Raw genomic sequence first — 25,760 nt, 5'->3', positions numbered from 1 at the left:
CATATTAAAATGCAGAGACATTACTTTGCCAACAAAGGTCTGTCTAGTCAAGGCTATGGTTTTTCCAGTAGTCTTGTATGGATGTGAGAGTTAGACTATAAAGCTGAACACCAAAGAATTGATGCTTTTGAACTGTGGTGTTGGAGAAGATTCAGGAGAGTCCCTTGGACTGCAAGGAGATCCAACCAGTCAATCCTAAAGAAAATCAGCCCTGAATATTCATTGGACAGACTGATGCTGAAGCTGAAGCTCCAGTACTTTGGCCACCTGATGCAAAGAGCTGACTCATTGGAAAAGACCCTGATGCTGGGAGGAATTGAGGACAGGATGAGAAGCGGGCAACAGAGGATGAGATGGCTGGAGGGCATCACTGACTCAATGGAGATGAGTTTGAGTAAACTCCGGGAGTTGGTGACGGACAGGGAGGCCTGGCGTGCTGCAGTCCATGGGTCACAAAGAGTCAGACACGACTGAGCAACTGAACTGAACTGAAGGCAGGTGAACATTCTGACTGGTCAGTAACAATGCAAGTCAGATTCCAAAAGTTCCATCTCTCTCAGGCACAGTTGCTGGCTTCCTCCAGGGTCCCCAGAGGGTTGGTCTGCCTTCATGTGCCTCTGCCTGGTCCTAGATAGGCACAGGAAGGATGGTATTACCATACTCACCAGCCCTCCACCCTGTCCACCACGGTCCTGCAGGCTGGCTCCATTGCCACAATGTTCCCCCAGTGAGATCTGGAATAGACTTGTTAGGGAAGACAGCACCTTTATCAGTGATGCTAGCTGCCCCAGTAGTCAGAGAGACTAACTAGCTCATTGGACTGGATAAAAAAGCAAGACCCAACAATATGTTGCCTGTAATAAACCTACTTAAAATATAAAGACACAAAAAGGTTAAAAGTATAATGATAGAAAACAATATACCATATTAATACAAATCAAAAGAAAGTTGGAGTGGCTATATACTCCCATCACAATAATTAACAGAATAAGGAAGAAAATAAAAAAGGAGATGTACAGCAAGACTTGAGCCACAGTATCAATCAACAAGATCTGACTGACATTTATAGAACATTCTACCCAATGACAATAGAGTACACATTCTTCTCAAGTGCATATGGAACATTTACCAATATAGACCATATTCATATAGGCCATAGAACAAGTCTCAAATTTAGAAGGTTTCAAGTCATGCAAAGTATGATTTCTGACCACAAAGGAATTAAATCACCAAATATTTGGAAACTAGATAATGCATTTCAAAATAGCCCATGGGTCAAAGTAGAAATCAAAAAGGAATTCAGAAAGTATTTTGAACTGGATGAAAACATAATATATCAAAATTTATGGGATGTCACAAAAGCAGAACTTAGAAACTTATAGCACTAAACCAGTGGTTCTCAACCAGATGTGGGGAGGAATCCTCTACATTTGGCAATACCTGGAGAAGATATTTTTGGTTGTCATTAGGGAAGATGCTACTGGCATCTCATGGATAGTGCCCAGAGATACTGCTAAGCATCCTATAACACACAGGCCAGCCCCTGAAAAGAAAGACTTGTCCAGCTTAGAATGCCAATAGTGCACTATTGAAAGGCCCTGCACTACACATCTATATTAGAAAATTAGAAAGGTCTTAACTTAAAACAATGACCTTAGCTTCTACCTATAGAAACTAAAGGACAAAGAAATGCAAAGTAAGGAGAAAAAAGTAAACAGTAGGAATCAAAGCAGAAAGCAGTAAAGTAGGAAAATATAAATATAGAAAAAAGGAAACCAGAAGCTAGCTCTTGGAGAAGATTGAAGAAAAACTGATAAACCTATAGCCAGACTATTCAGGGGGAAAAAAATGATACAAATTACCAATATCAAGAATGAGAGGATTTCTCTGATAGTCCAGTGGTTAAGAACCTCCTGCCAATGCAGAGGACACAAGTTCAATCCATCATCCTGGAAGATTCCACATGCTGAGGGGCAACTAAAACTGGGTGCCATGTCTACCGAGCCCATCAACTCTAGAGACCATGCTCTGCAACACCACTGCAATGAGAAGCCCATGCACCACAACTCGAGAGTAGCCCCCACTTGCTGCAACTAGAGAAAGCCCAAGGGCAGCAGTGAAGACTCAGTGCAGCCAAAAATAAACAAATAAAAAGAATGACAGAGGTGTTCTCTCTATAGAGTCTATAGATATTAAAAATAATAAGGGCATATTATGAACAAGTTTATGCCAATAAATTCAACTCAGATGAAATGGAAAAATTCCTTTCAAGGTACAAATTTTTATAGCTTATTCAAGAAGAAATAGATAACCCTTTGAAGCTGCAACTCCAATACTTTAGCCACCTGATGCGAAGAGCTGACTCATTTGAAAGGACCCTGATGCTGGGCAAGATTGAGGGCAGGAGGAGAAGGAAACGACAGAGGATGAGATGGTTGGATGGCATCACCGACTCAATGGACATGGGTTTGGGTGGACTCCGAGTGTTGGTGATGGACAGGGAGGCCTGGCGTGCTGTGGTTCATGGGGTAGCAAGGAGTCGCACACGACTGAACGACTGAACTGAACTGAACAGTCCTATGGGCTTCTCTGGTAGCTCAGCTGGTAAAGAATCTGCCTGCAATGCAGGAGACCCTGGTTCAATTCCTAGGTCAGGAAGATCCTCTGGAGAAAAGACAGGCTACCCACTTCAGTATTCTTGGGCTTCCCTGGTGGCTCAGTTGGTAAAAAATCTGCCTGCAATGTAGGAGACCTGGGTTTGATCCCTGGGGTGGGAAGATCCCCTGGAAGGGCACAGCAACCCACTCCAGTATTCTTGCTTGGAGAATCCCCATGGACAAAGGAACCTGGCAGGCTGCAATTCATGGGGTTCCAAAGAGTCGGACACGACTGAGCAACTAAGCACAGCACAGCACAAAAGTTCTATATCTATTAATGAAATTCAGTTTATAGTTTAAAATATTTCCACAAATACAACTCCTGGGCTAAATGGATTCACTGGTGAATTCTGCCTAACATTTAAGGAAGAAACCATACCAATTCTACAAACTCTTCCCAAACTCTACAAACTCTACAATCCTCCTCTACTGAAGAGGAGGGAACATTTCCTAAAGCATTCTATCAGGCTAATATTACCTGATACCAAAACCAAAGACACTATTTATAATTTTTAAATAGATAGCCCAATATCTCTCATGAACATACATACATAAATTCTAAACAAAAATTTCACAAATCAAACCAAACAATATATTAAAAATGTATCATGACCACATGGAGCTTTTCTAATAAATGCAGGGTTAGCTAACATTTGAAAATGAATTGTTAAGTCATCTTATTAGTAAACTAAAAATGTCTCTGTCAACACGTAAGTTTATAGCTCATGACAAACTGTACTTCTCCTTTGAATTCACTAACAGATTACATACTGAACTCAGTTGTTTTTTTTTTAATGGGTAAAAATTCAACTAATTATAAACATACATTTCTTCTTTCTCTGTCTCCCATAAAGAGCTCGTATCTAGTCCTGACTTCTTTGTGAATTCTAGTCTTATATTTCCAACTCCAAATATCTCCAAATCCATTTATCTTCTTCCTTTCAAACAAACTCTTCTTCCTGACTTTCGTTTTCTTCATAACACCTTTACACCCAGCAAAGCTTTGAAATGCCAACAGCATACTCTCAGGTTCATCTCTGACACTTTCCCATAATTCTTCCATACAAAGTTCATCAACAGACACTACTGGATGGGAACAGGTATCAGTTATTTCTGATATTCAGCCATTCAGCACTTCTATTCGTAATTGCCCTGGTAGAAAAATCACTTCATCCATGACCTCTGCAACAACCCCTGGACTCCAAGCCCTCTTTCCTCTAATCTTCCTACAGAGTTGTGCCAGATTAAATTCCTAGAATTCTTCCTTGACTATCTTCAAAATCCGTTGAAGATTCTAAAGTTTGATGTCCGAGTCTGGCATTCAGAAGCCTCTACAATTTGAACCCAACACTGTCGCCTTATCTCCCAGTACTTCCCTGCATAATAAGATCAGGCCTTTCAAATATGCAATGGCTTTCTCACTTCCTTCTCTTTTACCCTATATATTCTACTTGTAATATTTTACTTTCCTCCTCTTTCAACTAAAATACTATATACCAGAGTATGATAAAGAAGCTAATTTAAAAATAATTTTATCATATAATAGATGTGACTTGTAAAGAACACAAAAAACAGAAAAATCTGAAGAATGAGATACAAATGACCTGTAATCCCAAACAGAAATAACCTCCATCAACACTTCAGAGTTTTTTCCTTTGCATAAATGCTTCATATTTTTCTTTTTATAAAAGAGAGACCACATGATTATCTTTCTTTCAGCAAGGAAAATTTAAAAATCTTCTATCCCTTTCAGAGTAACATGCTTTTATTTATAATCTAGGTCAATAATTCAGAGAGGTAAGAATATTATGCTATTGTTATAATCAAAATTTCATATTAAAAGATGAAAAAGGTTTCAATTTATTTGAAGACAAAATTTATTTTTCGCTCAGCATCTAGTACATTTATTTTAATTAAAATTCACTTAGCAAGTATTCACTGACTGCCTACCATTCCAGCCTGCAGCAAACAATACAGAGCAAAACCTCTGCCTCTATGAAGGAGATAGACAGAAAATAAATAGCCAGATTATTCACAGCGATGTGCTGACTGACAAGATCCAACTGTTAAATTTTCAGCAAGTTTGTGAACTTGGTGTAAAACATAACCTTTGTTATAAATTAAACTATATAAACATAGTTATTTTAAAACAAAGATAAATACTAAAATCTTACATCCTATTTTTACATTACATTTTACTATCATCTCTGCTCTTGGTGCTACTGATGATTTTGTATCTGTATGGTAGAAATATTGCCTAATGCTGGGCTACTGTACATCTCTTCCAAATATCGCATAGTGACTTCATGTTGGTAACCTGAAATTGGCCACAGTGGAAATATTTACACTATGAAATTTGGCAAAAACTATCAATTACTGTCTGATTTATTGTTTTGTGCTTGTCCAGATCTAAGAAACTGATGGAGAAAATGCTACAATGCAGACTGAACTTAAAAGTGTGTGGTGTCTAAAGCACTACCTTATGAATAGCACAAAAATTTTCAGGAAATATTCTTCTACTATTTGAAAACTATTATCCAATTTAGCAAAGAAGCCTCTCATGTCATTGACAAATGAGTGAAATTCTGACACACAACTTCATTGCTTCACTTTCATCTTACTCACTACACAAGCAAAAATATCAACCATCATTCATGTAGGAATTATATCTGGAAAACTAACTGTAAAGCATTTACCTGAACACCACCAGCTCTGTGGTATATTAGAAGATGATAAATGCTATAGAGAAAAACATGAATAGGGTTAAGAGGGGGATTAGAAGTACTGAGGTAGGGATAAAATTTTAAATTAAGTATTATTTGAGTAAAGAATTGAAGTAGGTAAAAAAGTGAGTCATGCACTAGGATAAGTGTTCCAGAAAAAGAAAATAATCAATGCAAAGGTCCTAAAGGTCTTGCCCAGAGTGTCTGACAAACAGAAAGGAGGTCAGTGTGTTCAGTGCAAAATGAAGACGAGAAAATAGGAGAGATGAGACCACATGGGTAACACACAGCAAGTTAATAGAGAACCTTGTAGGCCAAACACTTCAATTTTCCTCTGAGAGAAATGGGCAATCACTGGAGGATTCTAAAAGAAAGCACTTACATTTTACATTTGGCAGCTGGTTTAAGAAAGGATTGAAGGGAACAAGAATGAAGCAGAGAGACAATTAGGAGGCTATTATAATAATCTAGCAAATGATAGTAAACTGGATCCAGACACTTAATACTAGAAATGCTCCTGAATCTTTTCATACCTGCTCTAGAAAATGCACTACTTGCTGATATAATATCTCTTGAAATCAGATTTAGAGTATTTAAATGGGAGAAAAGTGTATTAAACTCCACTGCTGGAATTAAAGACAGCTTTTAAACAAAGTATTTGGCTCAACTGTTTCAAATAGAAAATCTTATCTATAATATTAATCAAAAGGTCAGCTAAATTATCATAATTTCATGGTAATTAATTAAACTCATTCTTGACAAGACATAGATTTATTGAACACTGCCTAAGTATATGAGTGTAAGAAGGATTACAAACATACATGGTGTGCTTGTAATTTGCTTGTGTAATTTGCTCTACCGAGGAAAGAACAAAAAAAGAACAAGAATAATAAGTATTAGGCATTTACCATGAATGGTACTTTAACAGGAGTCTACAGACTTGTAAGAAATAACTGCCCCCAGCCATAGGAAGCCCACATCTATGGGAAGGGACAACTAATTGTAAGATCAATTCCTAAATGCTACATATATATATATATGTGTATATATATATATACATACACACACAATACTACAAAAAAACGGCAAAATACAACTCCAAATAAAGCAAAGCTTTCTAAATGAATTCTCTCTAAAAAGTATCATCTGATTTGTTACATTCACTAACTAAGAAGGTTAAAGTTCCTAAAAGAATCTCCTCAGTTCAGTTCAGTCGCTCAGTCATGTCCGACTCTTTGCGACCCCATGAATCGCAGCACGCCAGGCCTCCCTGTCCATCACCAACTCCCAGAGTCCACTCAGACTCACAGTGATGCCATCCAGCCATCGAGTCAGTGATGCCATGCAGCCATCTCATCCTCTGTCATCCCCTTCTTCTCCTGACCCCAATCCCTCCCAGCATCAGAGTCTTTTCCAATGAGTCAACTCTTCGCATGAGGTGGCCAAAGTACTGGAGTTTCAGCTTTAGCATCATTCCTTCCAAAGAAATCCCAGGGCAGATCTCCTTCAGAATGGACTGGTTGGATCTCCTTGCAGTCCAAGGGACTCTCAAGAGTCTTCTCCAACACCACAGTTCAAAAGCATCAATTCTTCGGCGCTCAGCCTTCTTCACAGTCCAACTCTCACATCCATACGTGACTACAGGAAAAACCATAGCCTTGACTAGATGAACCTCTGTTGGCAAAGTAATGTCTCTGCTTTTCAATATGCTATCTATGTACAGCCTATTCAGTCATTGTAGGGCTTACTATTTGGAGAAGGCAATGGCACCCCACTCCAGTACTCTTGCCTGGGAAATCCCATGGATGGAGGAGCCTGGTAGGCTGCAGTCCATGGGGTCACTAAGAGTCAGACACGACTGAGAGACTTCACTTTCACTTTTCACTTTCACGCATTGGAGAAGGAAATGGCAACCCACTCCAATGTTCTTGCCTGGAGAATCCCAGGGACGGGGGAGCCTGGTGGGCTGCCGTCTATGGGGTCGCACAGAGTCGGACATGACTGAAGCGACTTAGCAGCAGCAGCAGCAGCAGCAGCAGGAAAGTTACAAGAAGGTATACAAGATAGTGTCTGTGCAGCATTGTTTAGTATTTCTAACAATAAAATAACAAACACTAGAATCTAACTATCCATCAACACAATAAATACAGAATATTCACACATTAGAATACAATGCAGAAATAAAAATAATACCTCAATTTAAACACTTTTAAAAATAAAAAATAATCAAGAGAAAACATAAAAGTGAATCATCTACAGTTATAACAATCAACATGGATGAATCCTGTAATGCTGAGGGAGGAGGGAAGCGAATTATTTATGATTTCTTTATACAAATATAATAGATATTTTTCTCACAGCATAGTTCCTAAACATAAGCAAGCTATTTCAACCGATTTCAGCTAAAAACAGCAAACTGTCCACAGTATAAAATATCTTTGGCTGTGTTGGATTTATTGCAAGATAGTATACTACTGTACTTTGTGGATGATTTAAGTACTCCCAATGTTATTTTGAATTGATGTGATTTTTTGCTTTTAATGAGATTGGAGTCTCTTGGAAAAAGACTCTTTAGCTAAACTAAGGAAATCTGTGAGTTTATTAATTTTTTTCAGCTATTCAGAATGGTACCCATGGTTTCAGATTTTAGTTTATATATTATTACATTCAGAACAACTAATACTGTTTTAACAGTAATTTTACCATTTTTGATAACTTTGATATTTCTTTTTCTTTCTTAAGGGGAAACTCATAATTAAGTGTCAAGGTCAAGTTTTCTGAATGTGTCTATATCCTATGTATATAATGTCTGTGCTATATAGTGTTTGTGAATTTTTTTCCCTCACACTGAGTTTTCTAAAGCATTGTCTTGTCCAATCTTCCTTATAATTTACATACAAGAGGGGCCTAAAATTAGATGTGCAACTGTGACAAGAGAAAAAAGAAAAGCAAACAAGCATAATTTAGAAATGAAAAAAACTCTGGAGAGATAAGTCCCCACTTTCCTAAGAGTTGTAGCTCTCTAATGTCCTTACAAAAGCCTTTGGTTCATTTAAAATTTCTTTTTTAATTATTTTCTTTTTCTTTTCTTCCTCCCTTTCTTCCTTCCTTCCTTTCCTTCTCTTTCTTTCTTGGTCCATTTTATTTTTTGGCTGTGTTGCGCAGCTTGCAGAATCTTAGTTTCCCAACGAAGGACTGAACCTGTGCACTCAGCAGTGAAAGTATGGAGTCCTAACCACTGGACTGTCAGGGAATTCACATGTGGTTCATTCTGGATCGGGTTGGACAAACTAAACTTCAATAACTTTATTCTTTGCAGTAAAAGTGAGACTTAGTTCAGTTGATCAGTCGTGTCTGACTCTTTGCAATCCCATGGACTGCAGCACGCCAGGCTTCCCTGTCCAACACCAAATCCCTGCACTTGCTCAAACTCATGTCCATCAAGTCGGTGATGCCATCCAACCATCTCATCCTCTGTCATCCCCTTTTCCGCCTGCCTTCAATCTCTCCCAGCATCAGGGTCTCTTCCAAAGAGTCAGTTCTTCGCATCAGGTGGCCAAAGTATTGGAGTTTCAGCTTCAGCATCAGCCCTTCCAATGAATATTCAGGACTAATGTCCTTTAGGATTGACTTTGATCTCCTTCCAGTCCAAGGGACTCTCATGAGTCTTCTCCAGCACCACAGTTCAAAATCATCAATTCTCTGGTGTTCAGCTTTCCTTATAGTCCAACTCTCAAATCCATACAAGACTACTGGAAAAACCATAGCTTTGACTAGATGGACCTTTGCTGGCAAAGTAATGTCTCTACTTTTTAATATGCTGTCTAGGTTGGTCATAGCTTTTCTTCCAAGGAGCAAAAGTCTTTTAATTTCATGGCTGCAGTCACCATCTGCAGTGATTTTGGAGCCCAAGAAAATAAAGTCTGTCACTGTTTCCATTGTTTCCCCGTCTATTTGCCATGAAGTGATGGGACCAGATGCCATGATCTTTGTTTTCTAAAGGTTGAATTTTAAGCCCGCTTTTTCACTCCTCTTGCACTTTCATCAAATGGCTCTGTTTGATGAAACAAACAGAGGGTGGTGTCATCTGCATATCTGAGGTTATTGATATTTCTCCTGGCAATCTTGACTCCAGCTTGTGCTTCATCTAGCCCAGCATTTCTCATGATGTACTCTGCATATAAGTTAAATAAGCAGGGTGACAATATACAGCCTTGATGTACTCCTTTCCCAATTTGGAACCAGTCAGTTGTTCAATGTTCAGTTCTAACTGTTGCTTCTTGACCTGCATACAAATTTCCTGGGAGGCAGGTAAGGTGGTCTGGTATTTCCATCTCTTTAAGAATATTCCACAGTTTGTTGTGATCCACATAGTCAAAGGCTTTGGCATAGTCAATAAAGCAGAAGTAGATGTTTTTCTGGAACTCTCTTCCTTTTCCAAAGACCCAATGGATGTAGGCAATTTGATCTCTGGTTCCTCTGCCTTTTCTAAATCCAGCTTGAACATCTGGAAGTTCTTGGTTCATGTACTATCGAAGCCTGGCTTGGAGAATTTTGAGCATTACTTTGCTAGTGTGTGAGATGAGTCCAATTGTGCAGTAGTGCCGGGAGCCGGCATATTGCATATTGAGTGCATATTGCATATTGAGTGCAGCACTTTCCACAGCATCATCTTTCAGGATCTGGAATAGCTCAACTGGAATTCTATCACTGCCGGGAGCCAGCGTGAGGAACTCCGCCCATGACAAAGGTCATGAGGAAGGAGGCTCAGCATACGCAAAGGCGGGATCGAGCCTCAGAAGTCCCCCTGGAAATTCTCGAGCATCTACCCCCAAAACCAGAGTCTGCCTACTTTCTGCTTTGTGCTTTCACCTACACCTCTGACTTTACGGGGGGCTGTCCCCCACTACCTCTCTCTGAAAAAAGAGTTAGCTTACAGCTCCAGTTAATAATTCCTGTGTGTGACAGTGTTTCAACCTACAAACTCCTTTGGAAATCCTCTAGCCTGCCTGAATAGGTTTTTCCGGCCACATGTGATTGTTCAGAGCCTCCCAACTGTGAGAGGCAGGAGATGTTCTAAACTGCCTAAACACAGATTCCTTTGAGTAGTTAAAAGATTGATTAGAAATTGTATTGGTGAAGGGTTTTTCACTTGTTGGGCCAATGTTTGCTGCTAAGTCTCCATACTCCTTACCTACTGTGTCCTTGGCAGTGTATTGATTGATATAATGGGTGTATAGAAATGTAAAATGCAGCTTTGTCCAATGCTTTTTTGGAGGCTGGTGCCTGACTTTGGAATAATCACCTTTAGAGAAAAATAAGTTTCTTAAAATGTTAACAGGCCTCCTGGCCAGAAGATGATGTCAATCACCTGAACTTTTGCATATGGTAAGTTTGAAAGCCTGGCTTCGATTAGAACCAGGAACTGCTGTCCTTGCATGACTCCACCCCTTCCCCCATTATCCTCTATGCATAACTTAAGGTATAAAAACTACTTTGGAAAATAAAGTGAGGGCCTTGTTCACCAAAACTTGGTCTCCCCATGTCGCTCTCTCTTTCAAATTCTGGCTGAGTCTCCATCTGGAGCGCGGAACCCACCATGCTTGCTAATTATGCCTGGGCTTCTAAGATCCGACGGGGGAGGCCCCAGTGTCTCCTCTCCTTCAGGAGAACGGAAGGACGCCTGCGGCCTACGTAAGTAGTGCAAACTTCTTGTCTTGAAGTTTTATTGGTCTCCCGTGTAAACCAAGCTACTCAGCCTCTTTTCTCCACTGAATTTTCCTACTGAGCTATCCTCATTCTATTACTCTTTGTATCCTTAATTAAAGTGTAATTAAGCAGTTGTTTCCTGACCCTCGCCTACGCCGTCTCTCCTTCGAATACCCTGGATCAGCTGGGGCTGGTCCCTGGCACGGTAGTCTGAACGTTCTTTGGCATTGCCTTTCTTTGGGATTGGAATGAAAACTGACCTTTTCCAGTCCTGTGGCCACTGCTGAGTTTTCCAAATTTGCTGGCATATTGAGTGCAGCACTTTCACAGCATCATCTTTCAGGATTTGAAATAGCTCAACTGGAATTCCATCACCTCCTCTAGCTTTGTTCACAGTGATGCTTCCTAGGGCCCCCATGACTTTGGACTCCAGGATGTCTGACTCTAGGCGAGTAATCCCACCGTCGTGGTTACCTGGGTTATGAAGATCTTTTTTGTACAGTTCTTCTCTGTATTCCTGCCACCTCTTCTTAATATCTTCTGCTTCTCTTAGGTTCATACCATTTCTATTCTTTATTGTGCCCATCTTTGCATGAAATGTTCCCTCAGTATCTCTGATTTTCTTGAAGAGATCTCTAGTCTTTCCCATTCTATTGTTTTCCTCTATTTTTTCGCATTGATCACTGAGGAAGGCTTTCTAATATCTCTTTGCTATTCTTTGGAACTCTGCATTCAGATGGGTATATCTTTCCTTTTCTCCTTTGCCTTTAGCTTCTTTCTTTCCTCAACTATTTGTAAGGCTCCTCAGACAACCATTTTGCCTTTCTGCACTCCTTTTTCTTGGGGATGGTCTTGATCACTGCCTTCTGTACAACTTCTGTTCATAGTTCTTCAAGTAGTCCATCAGATCTAATCCCTTGAATCTGTTTGTCACTTTCACTGTATAATCATAAGAGATCTGATTTAGGTCATACTTGAATGATCTAGTGGTTTTCTCTACCTTCTTCAATTTAAGTCTGAATTTGGCAATAAGGAGTTCATGATCTGAGCCACGGTCAGCTCCCAGGCTTGTCTCTGCTGACTGTTTAGAGCTTCTCCATCTTTGACTCCAAAGAATATAATCAATCTGATTTCGGTGTTGACCATCTGGTGTTGACCAAAAAGTGAGATGTAAATTTTATAATTAAATGTAATTTATTTTTCTTACCCCTTAATTAGATGACTCATAATTATAAGTGTATGTGTTTATATTTCTACAGTTCCCATCTCTACCCTCAGAAGGATTTTAGGTGACTTGCTTTCCACATAATTAAATTGTAAAATGGCTGATGTATACAAAAGAATATAAACATTGATATATAGGTTACAGAACATAATGAAATGAAAACTTGTGTATCTTCTACTCAGCTTAAGAATTAGAGCATTACTAAACCTTGCGAAGTCCCCACATGAACCTTTGCTGATTATGTCCTCTTTTCTTTTCCCCCAGAGGTAACACTAGACTTAATTATGTTTATCATTCTCTTGGTTTTCTTTCTTGTTTGGGGTTGCCATGCCCTTCTCCAGTGGATCTTCCCGACCCAAGGATCAAACCTGGGTCTCCTGCATTGCAGGCAGATTCCTTACCATGTGAGTCACCAGGGAAGCCACTAATTATATGCTAATGCATAAATGTTATTATGCTTAGTGTGGCACATTTTTGAGAGGTAGTGTGAGGGGACTAAGTGCACAGATTCTAGCACCAGGCAAATCTGCCACTTACTAACTGTGTAATTGGGACAAATTACTTAACTTTTCAGTGCCTGTTTCCTTATCCAAGAAAGAGAGATTAAGAATAGAATCTATGTGATAGGGCTACTGTGAGAATGAAATGAATCATTATATGCAAACTGCATGGCGTACAGTGCCCGGTACACGGGTGGTGTTTCCCAAGTGTTCATTGTTGTTAGTACTAATACCCAGAACTAGAATTACACAGTAAGCTCACACTGTATATGCTGCTGCTGCTAAGTTGTTTCAGTTGTGTCCAACTCTTTATGACCCCATAGACGGCAGCACACCAGGCTCCTCTGTCCCTGGGATTCTCCAGGCAAGAACACTGCAGTGGGTTGCCATTTCCCTCTCCAATGCACGCATGCATGCTAAGTCACTTCAGTTGTGTCCGACTCTGTGCAATCCTATGGACAGCAGCCCAGCAGGCTCCTCTTCCATGGGATTCTCTTGGCAAGAATACTGGAGTGGGGTGCCATTTCCTTCTTCACACACTGTATAGGAGGCACAAAAACACTGTACCGCAGAAACTCATTGATAGAACAAGCAAAGAGAATCTAAACCTATGTTTAATTATATTGTTTCTAACTCTTTCATTTTACTGTCCTCTGAACAAACATGTTGAATGCAAATATATACAATTCCACTGTATTTTTCATCACACACCTATTCTGGAATTCTATAAGGAAAGTGAAAGTCACTTAGTCGTGTCTGACTCTTTGCAACCCCATGGCCTATACAGTCCCTGGGATTCTCCAGACCAGAATACTGGAGTGGGTAGCTGTTCCCTACTGCAGGGGATCTTTCCAACCCAGAGATTGAACCCAGGTCTCCCACATTGCAGGTGGATTCTTTAACAGCTAAGCTACAAGGGAAGCCCAAGAATACTGGAGTGGGTAGCTTATCCCTTTTCCAGCAGATCTTCCCGAACCAGGAATTGAACCAGAGTCTCCTGCACTGCAGGCAGATTCTTTACCAACTGAGCTATCAGGGACAAGAAAAAAATGTTCTGACTGTACACCTGCTAACAATAATCTTAATAATAATAATTTGTTCCATCACTAAAATTCTAAGCTAAAAATGCCATAAATCAAGTGATCATTTAAAGTATAACATTATATGGCTCAGTGGTAAAGTTGGCTTAAAATTCAACATTCAGAAAACTAAGATCATAGCATCATGTCCCATCACTTCATGGCAAACAGATGGAAACAGTGAGAGACTTTATTTTTGGGGGTTCCAAAATCACTGCAGATGGTGACTGCAGCCATGAAATTAAAAGATGCTTGCTCGTTGGAAGAAAAGCTATGACCAACCTAGACAGCATATTAAAAAGCAGAGACATTATTTTGCCAACTAAAGTCTGTCCAGTCTAAGCTATGGTTTTTCTAGTAGTCATGTATGGATGTGAGAGTTGGACTATAAGAAAGCTGAGTGCCGAAGAATTGATGCTTTTGAACTGTGGTGTTAAAGAAGACTCTTGAGAGTCTCTTGGACTGCAAGGAGATCCGACCAGTCACTCCTAAAGGAAATCAGTCCTGAATATTCATTGGAAGGACTGAAGCTGAAACTTGAATATTTTGGCCACCTGATGGTAAGAACCGACTCAATGGAAAAGACTCTGATGCTGGGAAAGACTGAAGGCAGGAGGAGAAGGGGATGACAGAGGATGAGATGGTTGGATGGCACCACCAACTCAATGGACATGAGTATGAGTAAGCTCCGGGAGTTGGTGATGGACAGGGAAGCCTGGCATGCTGCAGTCCATGGGGTTGCAAAGAGTCGGACATGACTGAGTGACTGAACTGAACAGTAGAAAAGAATTTGCCTGCCAATGCAGGAGATACAGGTTCAATTCTTGAGTTGGGACCATCCCCTGGAGAAGGAAATGGTAACCCCACTCCACTATTCTTGCCTGGGAAATGCCATGCACAGGGGGGCCTGGCAGGCTACAGTCCATGGGGTCACAAGAGAGTCAGACATGACTTAGCAACTGAACAACTACAACACTATACCCCAGACAAAGTATTTTGGTTTTGCATTTTCTTTCCTTGATTTCTACTTTTTCTTATGATGTGGAACTTGCTTTCAAGATTTAGAGTGATGGAAAAAACCCTTTTATTTGATCAAGTGAAAAAATGTAAGGAATCCTAGACTCTTAGCATGGCCTAAAGACTTAGAGGTAGGTCATCTAGTCAATCCCCTACTCAATCAATGAATCTTAAGAATTTTGGATTTCATTAAACATTGGTCTAACTGGCATAATGTGCCTAGCAGGAAATAATTTATAACTTATTAAGTTGTATCACTAGCTTAGTGTTCCACTTAGGCCGAGCCAAAGGAAAAGTAACAAAGTACAGCTTCATCACCAACAGTGAAGGAAATAGGTCCAATACTTAACCTATAGGACTAATAAAGTTCACTTTAAAAGTTCATGGTCAGTTTTGTGAGAAACATGGTACAAACAGATTCATGGAAAAGGAGAGAGAACAAAGAGTTGGTTTGTTTGCTTTTTAAATCTAGTTCTAAAAGGAAATATTTATTCAGCTTCTGTATAATCTTAGGTGTCAGTAAATTTGAAATTTGTTTGTATTTCACCTTGACTTTATTAGTAAGTTTCATTTCTTAGCATATCCTGAATACTGTATTGCCTTATTTCAGAAAACACTGCCATCTATGACATTTTATAAAATTAATTTTTATTGAAGTATAGTTGCTTTACAATGTTTTGTTAGTTTCTGCTGTACAGCAAAGTGGATCAGCTGTATATAAGTATATATAGATATAGATATATCCCCTCTTTTTTGGATTTCCTTCCCATTTAGGTCACCACAGGACATTGGGTAGAGTTCCCTGTGCAGTACAGTCGATTCTCATTAGTTTTATATTTTACACACGGTAGTGTATATATGCCAATCCCAATCTTCCAATTCATCCCACCACCCCCGCCACCACATATGGTATCATGTTTGTTCTCTATGTCTGTGTCTCTATTTCTGCTTTGCAGATAAGTTCATCTATATCATTTTTCTAGATTACACATATACAGTAACTGCTTTTCTACAGCATTTTCAAAGTAAAAAATTTAAGAATAGATTAATTTTCAACAGCTAAAACTAAAAATTAATTTATCAGCTGTCAGACCAAAAGTTTAAACAACAACAACAAATTGAGTTTGGGCTGCCTGAAAGGCTAGTATTTGAAAAGAGATTACTGTCACAGTTTGAGTGTTGATGCTCTCTAGCCACTACTTCCCAGCCCTGATTCAGACCACATGTTCTTGACCAGGGCAGCCTGTACCCCCATAGGCTCTTCAGATTTAGAAATGCCCTAAGATTATGTTCAAATCTGAATGCTCATGCTTCTGTGCATTTTCTGAGGCCAGATTCTTCAACTTTCTTTGAAATCTCAAAGGATTCTGTAACTATTAATCCTAAAAACTTAAGAAACACTTATTTAAACAGCATTCTATGATCCTTATCTATTACCTGACTTAAAATTTAAGTTTATTTATTTTAATTGGAGGCTAATTACTTTACAATATTTTATTGGTTTTGCCATACATCTACAAGAATCTACCACAGGTGTACACGTGTTCCCCATCCTGAACCTCCCTCCCACCTATTACCTGACTTTAATTTCAGATTTCTGCCTTACTAATTTTCATCTTATCCACAAAATTCTTTTGTTTTGATACATGGCTTCTTTATTCACTCCTTAAAAATAATGGAAAACTAGAGCTTCAAAAAATAAGGAAAGACTGTCTACTTAAAATTGCAGTCAAAGGTGGTTTCAAAAGCTGAACCTCTATATATTTAAGAAACATTAAAAAAAAAAAAAAAGGCTATCTCTTCTGAGAGTTTTTTTCAGTTACACAACCAATTTTATCTTTTAGTTTATCACTTGCCTTTCAATTGAGAAAACAATTGGTGAACTGAATTGGTGATTCAGCTATTCTTAACTTTATCTTTTAAGGTATGTTGAGACTTAACAGATAAAAAATATGTACGACCATCACCCCTAATCCCGCAACACACATATACAGAGACTGACTTCCTAAGATGCTGTTCCTTCAAGAATTAAACCTTTACTTATAGAATAAAATGGTTTTGCTCTGATATAGCAAGGACTGATTTAGCAAGGAACATCTTGATGAAAAAGGGCAGAACTGCTGAGAATGCTAGCCTACTTTTTAACTGACTTTCCTCCTCTAAGCATCTGTCAAGTGTGGGATGAGAAAAAGGTGCTGCAATCTGGAGAGGCAGACTAGAATAAAAATATATTTGGTTCCAAGAATTTAAAAAAGAGAGACAGAAATGGCATTGGAAAAATGATGGAAATAAGAAGGTTAAAAACAGTTCTGCTCTCCTTTTCTGTAGTTCTAAATAACTACAAATTATCTACACACATCATCTCTTCAACTCTTTAACCTTCTCCAATCTGACTCCTTCCTTGCCCTCACAACCCTCTCCCTTTATCCAAGCCATCAACAAGACTTGTAAATGTATCTTAAACCTGTCCACTGCTCTCCACCTCTACCATAAAGGACCATGGTCCAAGATTACTGCATCTCCTACATGAACTAGTATAAACCATCGACTAGTATTTATTTCAATTTCCTCTGCTGTCCCCCTTTGATCAACTGTGAACAAAGCGTTCAGTGTAATCTTTAAAAATGGATCAGGGCACTGAATAATAGTTCCATGGCTTCCCGATGCATCTTCAAGTTAAATCCAAACTCTTAGCATTCAGACAGTCGATACGGCATAACAACTAACACTGCTTGAGAAGTGCCTGGAACGGTGGCCAGCACTTCACAAATGCAGAGCAGATACTACCATGTTATGGTACAGCCCTTGCCTGCCTCTCCTACCTCAGAGTGACACTCTCCTCAACTAACTAGTATTCTCTTTCAGTTAACTGCAAGCTCTTTCCCTCTCTGGGCCTGCTGTTTCCCTCTGTCTAAAATACTTGTCTCTCAAAAACTTCAAGAATGCCTGTCTTCCATTCACACTTCAAGTCTCAACCTAAATGTTACCTCATTCATGAAGTATAGTTTATTATTTTTTAATTTTTATTTATTTGGCTGTGTCAGGTCTTAGATGAAGCACGGGGGATCTTTAGTTGTGGTATACAGGATCTTCTAGTTGTGGCACATGAACTCTTTAGTCGTGGCATGTGGAATCTATTTCCTCAACCGGGGATCAGCCCCTGCATTGGGAGCTTGGAGTCTTAGCCACTGGGCCACCAGGGAAGTCCCTGTAATTCTTTACTGTTACTACTCTCTTCATTTTCCTTTACAGTGCTTTCTATTTTTAAACTGTCTTTCTTTCTTTCTTTTTCTTGCTGTGCCCTGTGTGGCTTGTAAGGATGTTAGTTCCTCAACAAGGATCGAACCCATGCCCCCTACAGTGGAAGTGTGGAGTCCTAACCACTGGACCACCAGGGAATTTCCTTTAATCACTTTTTTTGTTTGTTTCATCGGTTAAACTTTCTTGAACGTCATCAGATGACTAAACATCCATCCAATAAACTCTCTAACTTGCTTAATGTAGGAAGCACTGGGCTCTGTTCTTTATATTTAAAATAATCTTAACTAATGTAGGTATTAATCTCTTCTCACCAAGAAGCTAAAAAACCGGTCACTAATATACATGTGTCACAGTCTGTGCTATGATTCAGTATATCTACATACTTCCCGTAATTGTTACATACAACCCTGTGCCCAACAAAGTATTGTGCTAAGTGCTGCAGGAAGAGGAGCCAGGATGACAAAATAAGGATTATTTCTTCCATTAAGATCTTGAATAATATACGCACAGGATGGGAGAGACAAAAAACAAAACATTTCAAAGCATTTCAAGTAGAGGATGGGGAAGGACAGTCATGGTATGTATGTAAAAATGTATATTTCATCAAAGCTAAGATGCCATCAACTGATGGCAAGATATATCATTATTTTATGTTCCAAACAGAAATGCTGCCAAAATTGTTAATAATTGTTCATTAGCTGGGAGGTATGGGGGCAGGAGGAGAAGGGGACGACAGAGGATGAGATGGCTGGATGGCATCACTGACTCAATGGATGTGAGTCTGAGTGAACTCCGGGAGATGGTGATGAACAGGGAGGCCTGGCGTGCTGCAATTCATGAGGTCGCAAAGAGTCGGACATAACTGAGCGACTGGACTGAACTGTGAAATATCAAAAGTAACACGCACCCCAATATGACAGATACATCCCAATTCAAGAATGAAGAAAAAGAGAAGAAGAGAGAAGAAAAGAAGGAAAAGAAAAAGGAGGAAGAGAAGGAAAAAAAAAAAAAAAGAAAATGACTATTCTATGATTAACACAAAATCAATCTTTTTGAGTCTTCCTCAAAACACCTCAATGATATGGAATATCAGTTCTTTACTAAAGTTTGCTATCAGGAAAGGGAGAAAAAACAGTCACTGAAAGGAGTGGTCACACAGCAACACTTTCTTTTGTGATTGTTTCATTTCCATTTGCCTTGTATATCTTCACTTATCCCTTTTCTTTTTCTTTTTTTAAAATGCAAGTACTTTTATTTTTTAGAGATGTTTATTTACTTATTTGGCTGACTCAGTCATCCTTGCGTATGCAGGATCTTCGTTGCATTATTATTAATGGACCACTTCTTTTTAAAAGCTAAGTGCAATGTAAGAATGCCCACTCTTTAACACTTGTATTGAACACTGTACTCAAAGTCCTAACTAGCATAGCAAGGCAAGAGAAAGAAACTTTGTAAGCACTGGAAAGACACAATTGCAATCATCATACTTCAGCTAAGGTGGCTGAATGGAGATCTATATACCAAAAAAGTTTCTATCAGTAAATTGAAAATGTAAAAAAAAAAGAGGAAAAACTATTTAAAATTTTAACAACAATAATAATTAAATTTAAGAGATTTGAGAGACTTATGAGAAAAAGAAACTATTGAAAGATATTTTTAAATATCTAAGGGGCTTTCCTAATGGCTCAATGGTAAAGAACCCACCTGCCAATGCAGGAGACACAGGTTCTAGCCCTGTTCCAAGATGATCCACCTGCCCTGGAGCAGCTAAGCCCGTGCCCCACAACTATAGAGCCTGTGCTCTAGAGCCTGGGGACTGCAAATACTGAGCCCACATGCCACAACTGCTGAAGCCCTCGCACCTTAGAGCTCATGCTCTGCGACAAGAGAAGCCATCACAGTAGGAAGTCTGTGCACCGCAACTAGAGTAGCTCCCGTTCACCGCAACTAGAGAAAGCGTGAGCAGCAATGAAGAACCAGCACAGCTACAAATAAATAAAAAATATCTAAATAGCTAGAAAGAGACACTATGTTTGAGGAGAGGAAGGCTCAATATAATAAAAAGAATAAATTAAATGCACGTATAGATTAAAGCCTCTGACGTCTTGGGCTCATATACAAAGCAAGTCCTATTTTTAATAAGAGCTTTTGAACTTTTACATAACTTGACTCAAATTACTCCCTTTGATAGATATTTTTGCAATTGGTATAAACTTCTAGGCACTAATTATAGGTATTTTACTTTACTAAATTGTAACAAGAGTTGATATTACACTTGTTAATTCTGAGGCCGCTACAAGGAATAAGAGTGAAGAGCATGTGATCAGTACATGGCTCAGTTCTGGTTGAATGTGCTGTGGTCCCACCGGTTCAAAGCTCAATCAGTGTGCACAGTGTCCACAATGGAAGTTCTAATAACCACTCCTGCAAGTGATGAAACACTGCCAACATTTTACACAACAAGTAAAGTTTTCATTCTTGATAATTATCTGTGAACACTGCCAAAACACAATCTCCTTAAGTCACCTAAAATTGTAAACATTTTGAATACAAATTCCACTTGCAAGAGGAAAACAGACAAAACATTCATGATACAATGGTCATATTGAGCTCCTATGGACCTGTATGTAGTCCTTATACATGTAAGATCCAGAAGCAGTTTCCAAGTCAGCTTTACAATGGATCTGAATTTGATCAAATGAATGATTTTCTTTAGGTCTAACTTATTCAATTTAATTTTGGTTTATGTAGGTATCGTGTGCTGCTTAAACTTTGCTTTATCCAAATTTCCTAACAGAGAATTAGAAATAATGATCATCTGTTTTACTGGTTGCTGCTGCTGCTAAATCGCTTCAGTCATCTCTGACTCTGTGTGACCCCATAGACGGAAGCCCACCAGGCTCCCCCGTCCCTGGGAGTCTCCAGGTAAGAACACTAGAGTGGGTTGCCATTTCCTTCTCCAATGTGTGAACGTGAAAAATGAAAGGAAAGTCGCTCAGTCGTGTCCAACTCTTAGCGACCCCATGGACTGCAGCCTTCCAGGCTCCGCCGTCCATGGGATCTTCCAGGCAAGAGTACTGGAGTGGGGTGCCATTGCCTTTTCCCTTACTGGCTGCTAGGAGATGATAATACTAATAGTTTACATTTATTGAATGCTTACTGTGTGCCGGCACCATTACAAGTGCCTTGTATGAAAAGTGAAAGTGAAAGTCCCTCAGTAGTGTCCGACTCTTTGCGACCCCATGGACTATAGAGTCCACGGAATTCTCCAGGCCAGAATACTGAAGTAGGTAGCCTTTCCCTTCTCCAGGGGATCTTTCCAACCCAGAGATCGAACGAACCCAGGTCTCCCACAGGCCAGGCAGATTCTCTACCAGATGAGTCACAAGGGAAGCCCAAGTGCTTTGCATACTTTAAATCATTTAATCTTCACAACAACCCATATCAGGCAGATTATATTACTATCACCATTTTACAGATAGGAAAACTGAGGTGCAGAAAAGTTAAGTAACTTTCTCAGCGTCACACAAGTAAGTGTAGCAGCTTAGTGATTCATACCCAGGTAGCTGTCTCCAGAGCCCAGACCCACATTATTATTTCATATTTCTTTTCACAATAGTTAAAACACACACAAAATTATTATAGATGAAAAAACCATCAAAAATTATCAATAAGAGTTAAACGACAGTTAAGCAATATTAATATCAATACAACTTATCACAGGTTGATACTTCACAGCTCTTGCAAAGTTTCATGGCCATGATTAAGAGTTTTGAAATTGGACAGACCTGGCTCTGAATCTTGAATGTGCCCTTTACAAGCTGTGTGACTTTGGACAACTTTCGTAACTTCACCAAGCCTCAGTTTCCTCATCTGTAAAATGAGAATAATAAACATCTCACAAAATTGTTGTTAGTAACATAATTATTGATACATTACATGGATATGATAAATCAAAACAAAACACAGATACACGAAATAAAAAGAGGAGGCTCACAACCTCCCCCAGGAATCAGAGCTTTATTATGTTATAATGAAGATGACCACTTCAAGTCACCACAGCAACTGTAAGATCCACACACAAACAGAACCATAACTCCTCTAATAATAAATCATTCCTCTGAATACCAGTCAAATGCCTACAGGTAAATTACTGAATCTCTGAAATATAAAATATCATATATACACAGAGAAAGAGCCAAACAGAAAAGACATTGTTGTCTGTTGACAACAACTCCCATGAATCCCATTCCAGGCATACACTTTCTAAGACCAGTAGTATTCAAGGGGCCCAAAATAGGAAGAGGGGTGTCAAGAAGGAGAGATTCCCACCAATAGTAGAAAGGAATTTTTGTAAGAGAAAAACAGAAGCAGACACATGATCGAAATAGGTCAGAACTATCATTACCACTGAAGAATAACTGTGTCCGTTTACACCTGGAATTTTACACTAGTCAAAACAACTGAAACTGTCATTACTGCTGTCTTTAGAATCGCAATAAAATAATTTTACAATGAATAATGAGATTTCTATCAACACTTGCATTTGCGAATAATACATCTATCTGTTATAAGGTTAGGTGTTTCTTTGAAGGGGTGATTTTAATAATACAATACAAAAGTCAATTTAAAATAGGAAAAATAGAAATTATACAAAAATCCTATAGGATATTTTGTTAAAACAGTTCATCAATACTATCACCAAGGTGCATTTTTATGAATGTTATTAGTTTAAAATGTAAATTATATTATTAAAATGGTATATTACATAAAGATAATTATTAAAATGACTGCATTCATTGTAGCTCAAAGATTCAATAAAGAAAGAACTTCTATCCCCCAAACACCCCCTTTTAACAAATAATGGCCAAAATGGCCTTCAATTTTTCTTAATAAAATTATAAAATGATCTGTCTGGAACAAAGGTCATTTAATTTTTACAAAGCACTTTAAAAAAATTAGCTAAATAGGAAATGTTTAAGAAGTCCTTAAATGACCTATTTCATAAAAGTTTAAGGAAATGAACATAGGACGTGAGATGCCCAAGGTTACTAAGCCATGACAAAAATCCAAACAAAAAAATCCTTCTGTTCTATATCCTAATAATTTGGAGTTTTTCTACTTGATCAGCATTTGCTTTGCTACTTTCTCTAAATGATGAGAATAACTTTTTGTCCTTTTCAGGAATTCTACAAATCATTAATAAGATCAAGTCAGTTCAATCACAACTCAAGTATTTTAATTCAGGAATTTTTAGGTAAATTTTTTATGTAACTTAAAGAAACTTTGCAAATATCACTATTTACATTTTACCCCATTTGCTTTGTCAGTCTCTTTCCTCCTCACACATTTTTTTTCTGAACCACATGAGAGTGAGTTGCAGACACTTAGCATTTTAGCCCTCAATACTTTTTTTTCATATAGTTTCCCAGGAACACAGACATTCACTTAGATAACTACAGTATACCTAACCAAATCAGTATTGTGTCAATGTTAAAATTTCTACTGTATAATTACAGCCCATATTCAAATATCATTAACTGTTTAAAAAAATGTCTTTTAAAGCTACCTATTTCCCCAGTCCAGAATTCAATTCAGAATCATGCACTGCATTTAGTGGTAATGCCTCTTTTAGAATCCTACCAACTGGAACAGTTTCTCAGTCTGTGTCTTATAAGACTGATATTTTTAAAGAACACAGACCATTTAATATTTTGTATAATGTTCTTCAATTTAGGTTTCTCTGATGGTCTCTCATGTTTAAATTCAGGCTATGCATTTTTTGTAGGAATGTCACAAGTAATGTTGGGTGCTTCTCACTGCATCACATCAGAAGCCGCAAGAGGTTACAGGTTCTATTACCAGTGATGCTAACTTTGATCACTTGGTTAATGAGTATCTGCCAAGATTGTGCACCATGAAGTTACTGCTTTTCTCTTTGTAATAAGTAAATACATTGTTAGGAATTGTCTGGAGACTATGTAAATATCATATTCCTCATCAAACTTTACTCCATAGTTTTGGTACCTGCAGGGGATTCTTGAGTGAAAGTACTATTTTAATTGTTCCCAAACACCATTTTCTAATTCCAACAGTTCTATACTTATTAGCCATTTTAATGAAGAACTTTCCCTTCTCCCCAACTTAAGTCATTTATTCATTCATTTACTTATATGTGTATGGTTCTTATTTTTTCAATAGTTTATAATCTGTAACTATCATCATTCATTTGGCCTGTGGATGCTTCTCCACACTGGTTCTTGTTCCTTTTGACACATCCCCATCATTCTTTGACTACCTCCTTTCTTTCTGAAACAACAGTATGTTCCAGACTCCTCTTGTACTTTCCCTGACCCAGTTCTTCCTGGGATCAGCCATTTCTCCAAAGAGCTCTGGTTTCCTTTAAGTGGAGAATGATTTAGAAATCAGCATATGGGAGTTAGGTACGTTCACTGCAATTGCTTCAAGGCCTCTTAGCAAACAAAGCTGGAATATACACACACACATATGTGTATGCATATACACATCTGCATACACACATATGTACATGCATACACATATACCTATACATACAATTATACACATCCCTAAGAGAAAGATACATAAGTGTATACATGCATACATGTATATTTCTATCTTTATATAAATAAATGTTAAAAATCATGAGTTCATAATTTCCAATTCAAATCCGACATCACAAGATTTACTGGAGTATTTTCTTTCTGTATATATATATATACACACACACACACACACAAAACTACCTTCTCCAACAATTGAAAAACCTGGCTCCCATTATCCTCAATATACTTATTCATTTGTTGAATCCTAATATAGATAGAAAATAGTTTCAAAGTTGCCAATTCATACCATCACAAAAAATAGCCTACAAATTAGGGTTTTTTGTTTATAGCTCTTTTTGAATTTCAAAGTACAGGATGCTCAAAAGTTACTTGGGTTACTTATTTTTCCCCCTTCAGTGTGTTTATATTTATTTTTCCCCTTTCAGTGTGTTTATGCTATAATTTGAAACACTTTAGATTTGTTTCTATTTACATTTTAGGGTTTTATCCCAACTTTATTGATTTTCTTTGCTGATTTTTTGTTTTCTTTTGTTTAGTATCTAAAAGGTTAGCATGATAATGTCCTCTGATATTCTGAATTGATGTCATATGCAGTGTTACCGGAGAAGGTGATGGCACCCCACTCAAGTACTCTTGCCTGGAAACTCCCATGGACGGAGGAGCCTGGTGGGCTGCAGTCCATGGGGTCGCAAAGAGTCAGACACGACTAAGCAACTTTGCTTTCCCTTTTCACTTTGATGCATTGGAGAAGGAAATGGCAACCCACTCCAGTGTTCTTGCCTGGAGAATCCAAGGGACGGGGGAGCCTGGTGGGCTGCCTTCTATGGGGTTGCACAGAATCGGACACGAATGAAGTGACTTAGCAGCAGCAGCAATAGCAATGTTACCAGGAGTTCTCTCAACCAGTGGTTGCAATAGAGCTTTACAGTTTAGAAAGTATATTTCCCATAGGAAATGAGCCATTCTGTAGCCAATCCCATGTATCTACTACCATTCCACTGAGGC

General features: G+C 38.5%; 1 protein-coding gene across 10 annotated transcripts in view; it reads right to left on the bottom strand.

Annotated features, from left to right (window-relative positions):
• NUMB (NUMB endocytic adaptor protein) overlaps positions 1-25,760 on the bottom strand; it is a 162,419-nt gene that overhangs the window by 65,206 nt on the left and 71,453 nt on the right. For 8 of the 10 annotated variants that reach the window (XM_025295244.2, XM_006055215.4, XM_045162034.1 and 5 more), the window contains exon 3: positions 21,960-22,044. The exons of the other annotated variants lie outside the window; for them this stretch is intronic. The gene's annotated coding sequence lies outside the window, so the exon portion shown is untranslated. The remainder of the gene's footprint in view (positions 1-21,959; positions 22,045-25,760) is intronic. 10 annotated transcript variants of the gene reach the window in all.

Source organism: Bubalus bubalis, chromosome 11 (genome assembly GCF_019923935.1).
Source record: "Bubalus bubalis isolate 160015118507 breed Murrah chromosome 11, NDDB_SH_1, whole genome shotgun sequence".
Classification (NCBI taxonomy): Eukaryota; Metazoa; Chordata; class Mammalia; order Artiodactyla; family Bovidae; genus Bubalus; species Bubalus bubalis.
Note: the sequence above shows the minus strand (reverse complement) of the source record. Positions and strands in the feature narration are given on the sequence as shown.